Genomic DNA, 9,527 nt, shown 5'->3' on the forward strand with positions numbered 1-9,527 from the left:
TCTGTGGCTTCCGGGTTGCACGTTGAGGGGGCTAGGCATATGTCGAGTGGAGCGAAGAAAGGAAGGAGAATCATCTAAACCGTCTCGGTGAATACCTTAGAACCTTAGCAGTTGAATATAAGAGAAAACACTTTGGAATCTACACCAATTCTTTCAAAATTGAGTACTTCTATACTATAAGAAATAAAACTATTGAAATCAGAAGAGAACGAACAATGAAGTGTTCCAAGCAAACACAAATTCAAGAGAAGACAAGAAAAAGAAGAGAGGGAAATGTAAATTGTGAGCGAGACCTACAACAGCAAACGTATGCAATAGAGAGACTCAAACACATTAACCCTCGAAAGAAGAAGAAAAACCCTTATTGATTATTGATTAATTGATGATAGCGTAACAAAGTAAATTACATTGGGCATACTCTTTGAAGTGATCATCTTTGAAACTGTGCTAGAATTCTTCGAAAGCCTTGTGCACTTTTCAGAGCGATTCTCGAGCTTGTCAATAACATGGATTACCTGCACACGTCACTATTCAATCTGAAGTAATTGAAGGCACCCGACATACGGAAAGCAAACCCAAAACACCAGATATATGAGCACTGAGATGTTGGCACCTAAATGGTGCGGACTCAATCCACTTCATTTTCAAGCAAATTCATGCATGTTTTCAAGCGATTTCTTGCAATAAATTCTCAGACCACCAGAGATGCCAGATTTACAACTATGTTTGTAAATTTACAGACATATCTGTAAAACACTTTTTATTTTTGTTGTAGACTTTTTGGATATAACAATATTTCACAGGTTTTTGAAAAATAAAAGGGCTCTATTCATCACATCAAAGATATTTGACTCACCATATGACATTTTTCCATAGTTTTAATACAGAAAAGTTATTATATTTAGTTTATATCAATACACATGACGTTAGACCAGCGATACTCAACCTGCGGCCCGGCAGTCTTTCTGGTTGGCCCATCTGGTGTGTATGAAGTTTGGAACTCATACACATAAGTACTTTTGCCCTGACATCATTGCAGACGAAAGAGAGGATACGGTTATTCACAATTAATGAAAAATTGCATTCTCTGCAGGTAACGAAAAATCTTGAACGAAAATTGTCTCTGATAATTATTTTTTGTTCTAGATAAGATTGTTTTGCTGAAATGCAAGGAGATTTATTGAAAAATAGTCAGGACTATGTCTTCTAAGTATTAAAATAAAATCGAATAAAAATTTACATTCTATTCTCAACAATTTACATTCGATTTCGGGTCTGCTTATGACGAAATATGGATTACTGTTCGATATTGTTACCACAGACATGGTTCATGGCCGTGTGGGGATCTTAAACTTGTATAGCCTTGCATGGCGGATGGAAAATATACACTGTATTTTCATATAAATTTCATCAACGACAAGACCGCAAGCCTTGGTGGATGTCCAATATATCAACGAAGAAATACTGATTTTTATAAAAATTAACAACGCGTATGTATGTGTATGTATGTATGTATGTGTAGATCGTTGAAACATTTAAACACACTTACAACACATAAGTTAATAAGTGGTCCGAAAAATCAATTTTTTCCACTTTTTCCCAAAAATGACAAATGAAAATTAATAACTTTTGAATCACTGAATCGATTTAGATGATCGACATACAAAATTGAAACTAATGACTTAGCCTTTTATTAAAAAATATTTAACTTACGAAAAAAATAATTATATTTTAGTAATTATTGATCGTAGTCGTTTTTTATTTTTTTATGACTTTGGACTAGAGGGCGCTATATTTTTATATTTTTTCTTGAAAGCTGAGGATTTTTTACATAACATCTCGTTTTTTTTTTAAATCGTTCATTTTTACAGGCTCAGTTACATAAGTTTAAAGGAGCCAAACTCCTATCTGTATTGTCACAAGTATATATAATTCTAGTGTTAATGAAGTAGAGAACCGATTACTCGTAGCAATAATCTTTGCATCGGCCGGGAACATATCACGATATCAGAGATGCAAAATTATCCGGTGGTTCGAAAGATCATTTTTCCCCCTTTGTCCAAAAATAACTTTCTGCAAAAAATCATAATATTTGAACTACTGAACCGGTTTTGATGACCGATGTATTAAATTGAAGCCAATATGCAAAATTTGAAAAAATATCACACTTGCGGGAAGGATTCTAGTAGCATAGGTCTAGTTTAGTCACATATGAATATTGATCGAAGACTTAAAACATTTTAAATTTACAAATTTATAACTTAAAAACGATAATTATAACATCTCTGATATCGAGATATGCTAGGTAAATAATCCTCAGCTTTCCATAAAATATATAAAAAAATATAGCGCTCCCATCTTTAAACGAGAAAACTATGAAAAAATAACTCAATCAATAATTACAAAAACAAGAATTCAATTTTTTCGCAAAAGTAATATTTTTCCAAAGAAAAATAGCTCGTAAGTTTCAATTTGATATGCCGATGATATGAATCGGTCCAATAGTTATGTTTTTGTAGTGGGAAAAATGGGGAAAATTTGTTTTTCGAACCATCGATTAGTTTTGAAAAATCATATTTCAAAAACTAAAAAATAGCATCTCTGATATCGAGATATTTTATGTAAAAAATTCTCTGCTTTCATGAAAAAATATTAAAAAATATAGCGCCCCCTAGTCCAATGCCATGAAAACATTAAAAAACTACTACAATCAATAATTACGAAAATAGGATCCATATTATATGCAAGTTCAATATTTCTCAATTAAAGCTCATTGGTTTCAATTTGATATGTCGATCATCTAAATCGGTTAAGTGGTTCGAAAGTTATAAATTTTTGAAAAAAGTCATTTTGGGAAAAAGTGGAAAAAAATGATTTTTTGGATGACCCTAAAATGGAAATGGGCACCCCAATGAAAAAATAAAAAAATACGAGTCTAATGTTTTGCGATAAAGAACAAAATTACCACTTTTGACGAAGATCTGAGAACCACTATATTGGTTTGGCATGGAATGGCTGTATATATACAAAATACAATCTTACGTGCATCACGATGTACAAAGTATTATTGAATATGTGAAAATTAACGTTAAAAGACATTTCTACAGATCTGCACACTTTTACAGACTTTTCCACATTTTTAACAGACATTCACATGTTTTTACAGATTTTTTTTAAAAATCATCTGGCATCTCTTCCCTCCACTTTTTATCGAATATTTTCAAATCGCAGGAGTAAACATTTACGTGACTCTGACTTCGTTTGTTTTTATTTCGTTCGGAAAAACGTTATGTCAAAGAGAGGGGACATTAAAAATGCGTAGCTCAGTGAAAGGCTGAGATGCTCTTTCAGAGATGCAGTGGTTAATTAAACAATTGACGTAAAAATGTAGTTCGTTCATGTTATTATTTGAATTATTTTTGCCCCTGACAACAATACCTCTTTTATAGTGTTGATTATCATAAGAAAAATAACACTCCTGATCGTTGGATCTCTCTTGACATTTCAATTGAATCTTTTTTGACAGCCGTTTTGATTCAGTCCGCACTTCCTAGGTTGGCACTTTCCGTGCACTTGTTCGTTTTGCTGATTATTTTCCTTTTGCTTCAAACATGTTGTGTGACGTTGCGGAACAACAGACTTTGCTCTGCTAGCCGATGACATGCATCAATCGCTGACTAATTATGACTATGATTTTTTTTTTGTTTTATAGTGACTTTCAACACTTTTGGCTGGTTTGTCACTTTCTATGACTGAGATGAAATTTCAAGCGGGTACCCATATATTATTATGATTTCAATAGAATCACGGCAGTGGAACTTCATACAAATCACTCGTCGTGTCTCCTTTTTCACCGCTTGTTTACATCGACGAATATATTTTTTTTCCACTATGTTTCGTAGGAGAGTGTATGCATACTTACAGATTTCTACTACGAGGTGTTTAATGAAGGATGAAAGGTGGGAATGTTTATGTTTATATATGATTTATCGTACGATTTAATTGAATGCATAAAAAATGTCAACAAAACTGGGGTTAAGCACCTTTTTGAATTTGAACAAATATTGATAAGAGATTCCCAGCAATTATTGATGTTTATTGCATGATTTGGTTACTGCATAAGTTGTTTGAAACGAAGGTTTAGTGTAATGATTTCATTTTGAAGATTATATTCACAAACATACAAGTATGAATAATATAAATTGTATGTATATGATGCGCCTGCCAACCCATACATGCAAACGTGGAGGCGATATGCATGCATCCTAGAAAAACTTAAATCGTATAATTATCGTTTATATTACATCATATGACCCATATACATGTATATGGCCTCCAATTTCATATGCATATGCCAGTTATACACATCATACAAGTAATGTGTCTTGGAGGTATGTATATCGCCTCCAATTTTAGATTTTTGACATAGGACTACGTCTTACATTAAGGGTGCCAAATCAGAAAACAGGTCACGTTTTTATGAAATAAAGTTAACGTTAATAACTATTTTTTTCTACGAACGGATTTAAACGATTTACATACCAATCAAATTGGAAATTTTCTTAGATTTTTTGTTTGATATGCTATACATCACAATCCCATAGTCTGTATATGGTTTAAATTGATGAAAATTGGAAGCATTCCCATTTTCCCATACATTTGTTCTGTCCGTTTGTGTGCTTTCCCGAACAGAGCTGTCAATAACGGGTATCTTATGCAGCCGCTAGAACAGAAACAACGAAGGGGGATTGCGGAAAGAGAAAATTTGCGAAGTAAACTCCACCATTGCATAATAAGTATTGCATCTCCTCTGACGAAAATTCTCAGAATCTTTCTGTGCCCGAAACAACAAAGGTCGCTTATTCTGCTCGTTTTGTGTTTAATGTTTCCCCTCAAGCTGTGAACGCTAGCGAATATTTCACTGAAGTGCATCTGGCATTGCAATTAACACAACCATCCAAGTCATGGCAAAGAAGGCGAAAGAAGAGAAGAGTGCAAATGATTATAGGTCGCTTCTAAACATCGATGTATGGTTTTTTGTGTGTTGCTCGTTTTCGTTGCGCGAAACATAGAAACTTAGAGAAACTTTGTTGACGGTTTTGACCGAGAGTCGAGAAACGATTTTTCATAAACGGTCATTCTCACGATGTTTCATTTTTAGCACTGCAACTGTGTGCATATGTTAGACGCGTGTTTGATGCTTTTTGAATGACGATGCACTTTTTCTTTTTCTTTTGAATTATAGACACTTGAAACTCAGACAGTTCATTCGTCTTTGATGGCGATGCACGGAAGATGCCTCTCGTTAATATTCAGTGCAATGCGTGCATTGATATAAAGAAACAAATTGCGACATGTGACCAATTAGTGTATTGTTCTCGCAAAGGCAAAAAATGATCGTTGCTTCTCGAAATGATTCTACAAAACTACGCAAGCCATTAAACCTTTTCAAAGTCCCCGGAACTTTTTACTAAAGAGTTATTTATTAAATTTCAACGTATTCCCAAATAATATTCGAAATGATAAACCATCAAATTTCAAATGAAAAAAGATTGCGTAGTCCTATGTTCTAAGCGGTCGTATATCGGATACAACCCCTCGAATCTTTTACGATTTAATGTTTGCTGGGCAGGCCCGAAGGCAATTTTAAATTGTTAAAATATGAATGAAATTTTTTACTTCATGTTATTTGATTACTCAAAACATGTAGTACTGAACTTTATTTAACCATTTCTATATAAATTTTGCGATATTTCCACTAAAGCACAATAAACAAACAGTAATGACGTATCCGATTGCAACTCTTTCGTATCACATGTAAGATCTTTAATTGCCCTAAAATCATATTTCAGATAGCCATACGAGATAGCTGCGGCTTGATAATCCAAACAACCGGAGTTCAAATCCCATCGGATCATTTTTACAACCGTCGACACCACTCATATCAAACATTTATATCCCTAAAAGTCAATTGATTAATTCCTTTTTGTACAAACATAAATGTTTATAAAGGTTCTATATACATACAAAAATGGTGATTCCCCAGGCCGAACATTTTACTTTAATATTTCCCGCCATTTTTTTTATGGCAGTGATGAATCGTATATTCGTATGACAACAGACTTATTATGTTATTAGGTATTGCCTAATAACCTTGCATGTACAGTAGTGGGACACAAATAATTGGACATTTTCATCTCTAATTGGATATTTTGTAAACATCGAGTTTGGTACCCAAAATATGGCCCCAGATTGAACGTTGCTACCAGATGTCGACATTGTACCACTATCATCGTGAATGTCCGATTACAGGCCAATCACCTCTAATGCGACACTGAGTAGTGCCTCGGTATGTCGAGGATTAGATGTAACTTATGTACATGCTCTTTGGGCGCATCATATACCACCCAAAATATCAGATATTCGATGCTCTATATACGATTTAATGTTTGCTGGGTTGGCATACTTGGCAACTTGGTTTGTCAAGTTCATAATCTCATGTTTACAGTTTTGAGTTAAGTGCAATTGAATGACGAAGTGGAACTAATTTATTTTTGTCACTATGTTTATCAGAACGCAAAAGACCGGCAAACAGATAATCTTTCGTTCTTAAAAGTTAAAAATAAAAAAAAACAACTTTAACTTTCACTTTTCTTGAAACCGGAAATATTCGGACTTAAAAATAATTTTTAAAGTAATATTCCAAACATACATGTATTTACAAAAATCTATAACAATTATTATAATTATCAAGAACGTTTTCCGCCATTCGTTTTTTGATTGTCTGTAGTAAATTGTATATACGCATGACAATAGTCGTACTAGATGCATGTATAAGTCGTATATTCATCCATCCAATCATCGTGAGAACTGTTGCAAGTGGAAAATAAATGTGTGCGTTGCCTATGATGCGAACATAAATAACAATATAATACAGTAATTTAAATTTAATACGACATGCCGAGGCACCAATCAGTGTCGCTTTGGAGGCGATTTTGGTCTGTAATTGAACATTGGCGATGTGAGTGGTACAGTGTCTACGTCTGGTGGCAACTATAATGTGGCGCCATAATTTGGGCCCCGAACTCGATGTTTACAAAAATGTCCAATTAAACGTGTCACATTACAGGTCTGTCCAATAATATAAACGTCGCATTAAATGTAACTTACTGTATATAAACAATATTTATTCCCAGCTGTTTTGAGGCACCTCGCACAGTTGTCAGTGCAAATCGGAGCAATTTTTAGAGTGTAAAAAAAGTTCACTGTTTACATAAAAGCAATCTCGAATCGGTCCCACTTGTTTGCTTGAAGTTACTATCCCCTGATAGAATGCTTCCAAAGCAGTTTTCGAGCCATTGAAACAAGTTTTTGGGTCAATAAGTAACAAACGTCACTGGTGCACCTTTAATATTTCGAATGAGGCTTTCAAATGGCCTTTCTCTAGGCGAGATTTTACTTTAGTTTTCCAAACTGGTCTTTTTCTAGACTAGAGACGAAGAAAACTGAGAAAGCTAAACGCCTCTTCGATCCATAATATCGTCACCAATAAGTCCGAACACACTCCTGAATTCCCACAAGCTTTCTTTCGGAAAAATAATTATGAACATCAATTCGCTTCTTATTCAGAATTCTTCTATAACTTCTATTCAGAATGCATCGGGATTTTCAAAATAAACTCTTCAGTAAATATTGTGGTAGTCCTGAAAAAAGACTTATGAGTTTGCGCAGTTTTGTAGAAGCAGCTGAAATCAGTCATTTTCTTTCTCGCGAGAACAACATACGAGATATCCGATTATTTTCAGTACGCATCTGTAGACACCTACTGCAACCAAAAGCGATTCTTTATTTGATTCCCACGATCCTGCAGACCGCACATGCAATTACTTTACAAAATGTTGCGGCAACGGAACATGATTCTCCCAGTGCAGTCCCGTTAATTTCCAGGGGTTAGGCATCAATTGAATATAGGCTACCCAAGGCGCCTAGAAGTATATACTAAGGTGGGCCAACTTGCTAAAACCACTCTTCAGCCATCTTGGAAGTCTACTGTGTTTTGTTTGTAAACAAAACACAATACGCTATTGCCGAAGGTCGCTCGTGATCAGTCTGTCTCTTTCACGCTACAAGCAAATAATTCCCTTTCTACTTTCTTCCGTGCTGTTTTCATATACCGCTCCCCTAACCAACTTAGTGACGAAACGGCCTCACCTAGTACCATAGACCCGTCTTGAGGCTACCCAAAATCAAAATCAATATGGCGTCATTTGTTTATCAACATATCATTTACGAGGATTGAAATCGAAAAATGCGCTGCTTTATTCTGACTGCATGAGCGATTTTCATATTTCGGTTTCACATGGAGGTGTTCACATTTAACATGTAGTTTAAAGTTAGCCACTATTCAACTATATAACCGGACCGAGTTGTAAACAACAGTAATTGATAGCTCGCGTAACTTTTGAAAAGGTCCAATGTAACATTTTCGCCAACTCGAGAAAAACGTAGTTGAAGACCCGAACATTATTTCGCGAATTGTCTTAAAAGCTATCAATCTTTATCACTGTTTTCACCACTAGCTGTCAAGAATAACTTCGTAAAACCAATCGTAACTATTGTTCCGTGATTTGAGATTAAGGTTGAAGCCTCGGAGCGAAAAATGTTACATTGGACGTTTTGACTGCCCGCGTTTGCACATTGGACATATTACGTTGCACTATAAAAATTTGAAACTAACTAATAAACAACAATCCAAATATCAGCATTTCGTTCTAAAGACTGATTATTATTGTTATCACTCGTTGAATTGCACTGAAATTGATAACAACACCTGTAAGAAACAAATTCCAAAACGACCGAAGTACGACTGCGAGTTGTTTTGACTGCTTTGTTACTTCGGACGTTTCGGCCGTCGGAGGAAAGTGGCGTCCGAAGTAACAGCCGGGTGCTTAAAATTCGAATCTGTACATTGGATATTTTTTGTATCGGCGACAAAAAGATGAAGAAGATAGATACGTGAACGATTGTTTTTGTAATACATTCAATGATTGAAAACTAATAGCGTGCATCCATTAACTCGATTTGTTTACATTTGTTACATAGGACCTTTTCAAAAGTTACGCGAGATAGAACCAAAATGTCAGTGAGCCGCAGCAATATTGGGTACACTGGCAATATGAGGGATTTGACGTTTTAGTCGTACCCCTGTTAATTTCTTGCTGGGCTCATCAATGACAGCTACAAGCTGCCACACGATTAGTGATCCCCGATTTTTGAAATTAATCGTTCATCGAATACTTTTCAGCAGTTTTTATTCGATACGATTAATCGCCTCAAATAATCGATTAATCGATTAATCGTCACGCTGAGAGAATTAATTAATTAGACTAATATTTCTCATTTGTTAGAAAGCCACCTGGAATCAAAAAAGTGTTCATTCCGTCTAAAAATGATTTATTATGTTTTACGCTCTCCTAAACTTGTAAACAAAATCCAATTCGTATTGACAAGGGGCTGTCCACATACCA

Source organism: Toxorhynchites rutilus, chromosome 2 (assembly GCF_029784135.1).
Source record: "Toxorhynchites rutilus septentrionalis strain SRP chromosome 2, ASM2978413v1, whole genome shotgun sequence".
NCBI lineage: Eukaryota > Metazoa > Arthropoda > Insecta > Diptera > Culicidae > Toxorhynchites > Toxorhynchites rutilus.